We start from the raw sequence: 2,059 nt of genomic DNA on the forward strand, positions 1-2,059 counted from the left end.
CGCTCCGTCGCCGCCGCGCTGCCCACAGCCTCGGCCAGGGCCCCCTGCTGCCCCGGAGGTGCTAGGACAGCGCGACCCGCCTGCCTCCTCTTTCTTGGGCCGCGAATCCGGTAAAAATTCGCTCAGCCAGCTCACCGGGTCCGACAGGGGCAGTACAAAGTGCTTTCTCTCGCCGCAGCCGCCCTTATGTCATAAAAGGAACGTGGCTAATGTTCATGGGGCGCTCCGGATGAGCTTTAGCTTTATGATCAAGCTTAACATGTTATCTCGTTTAATCTTCACAAGTGCTCTTTCAGCTTTGTGCTTTTACCGTCCCACTTTTATGCATGAACAAGCGGAAATCTAGAACCGAGTAACCCCTCTGAGGTAGTAAATGGCAGAGATGGAGTTTAGACTTCATCAGTTTGATTGCACAGGCCTGGAAAATCCTGCAAGCGCCTCTCAGATCTCTTCTGGACCTTTTAAAATATACTTTGGTGTTATTTCACACTGGCGGTCCCTGAGGAACACAGAAATTACTGACTTGCTCAAGATCACATCCCTCTTTGGGTGGATCTGAAATTTGACTTTGATATCTGTTCTCTTTCCTCTTCTTCTTCTTTTTTTTTTTGAGTTGGAGTCTCACTCTGTCGCCCAGACTGGAGTGCAGTGGCCGCTCCCGGCCACCGCAGCCTCGACCTGCTGGGCTCCAGGGATCCTTCCGCCTCAGCCTTCCAAGTAGCTGCAACTACAGGTGTGCGCTACCACGCCCAGCTAGTTTTTGATTTGTTGTAGAGATGAGGTCTCACCAAGTTGCCCAGGCGGGTCTCGAACCCTCGGGCTCAGGCAATCTACTCACCTCGGCCTCCCAAAGTGCTGAGATTACAGGCTGAGCCACTGAGCCTGGCCCTCTTTCCTCTTCTTAAAGCAACAGAAAATAAGTCTGTTCTTGGAGATAATTCCAATATACGCAAGTCAAGAATAGTAGCAACTTTAAACCCCATGCACCTGCCTAACTATAGATACTGATCAGGACTCTTGGGATTCTAGGTCCCAAACAGAGCCCAGCTACCAGGGGTGTAATTAAGATTCTAGGGATCACAGGTCAATGGAACAATCTGTCATTTATATACTTGTGGTGGAAGTGATGGAGGGTGGGGTGGGAAGAGGCTGGAAATGTCCTGAAGCCCTCAATTCAAATGAGTAGTTATGGCAGGGAAATTTTATTTAATTTTAATTTTAAAGATGTGGGGTACATAAGTGGTTATCGTGCAGGTAAAGTTTGGGCCTCCCCTTGGTCAGCAGGGAAATTTTCAAGAATACATACTCTAGGCAATGGCTTAAATTCCTGGCATTTCCCCACCATTTACTGAAATATTATATATAAAGGTTAATGCTGAGTGGGACATGGAGAGAGCATTCTTGCCCTCTGAGTAGCAAGGTTGGCTCCTGGAGAAGGCATACATTCAAGGAAGACAGTGAAAGAGCTGAAAGAGGGCTACAATATACAAGGGAAGGAACTTTAACATAAAGGACACTCTTTTTTATTTATTTTTATTTTTTATTTTTGTGAGTCGGAGTCTCACTCTGTCTCCCAGACTGGAGTGCAGTGGCACGCTCACAGCCACCGCAGCCTCGAACTGCTGAGCTCAGGCAATCCTTCCACTTTAACCTTTCAAGTAGTTGGAACTACAGGCACGTGCCACCACGCCTCGCTAATTTTTTTATTTATTGTAGAGACGAGGGCTCACCAAGTCGCTCAGGCTGCTGTCAAACCCCTGGGCTCAGGTAATCCTCTCGTCTCGGCCTCCCAAAGTGCTGGGATTACAGGCTTGAGCCACCACGCCCGGCCTAGAACAATCTTTAATGTTCTTTGTGACCACAGAAAAGAGTACATGCTCATGTAAGAAATTCAAACACCACTAAAATACATAAACATAATTTAGACAGTGAAAGTAAATGTTTGATAAACTGAGCCTCCATTCTTGATTTAAAAAAAAATCCTCACCTGTAAATTGTATGATTACATAGAATTCCCAAGAAAATTCACCGTCAAGCTATTAGAAGTGATAGGAGGGAT

This window comes from Carlito syrichta, unplaced genomic scaffold (assembly GCF_000164805.1).
Source record: "Carlito syrichta isolate Samal-C Ts95f unplaced genomic scaffold, Tarsius_syrichta-2.0.1 Scaffold303646, whole genome shotgun sequence".
NCBI lineage: Eukaryota > Metazoa > Chordata > Mammalia > Primates > Tarsiidae > Carlito > Carlito syrichta.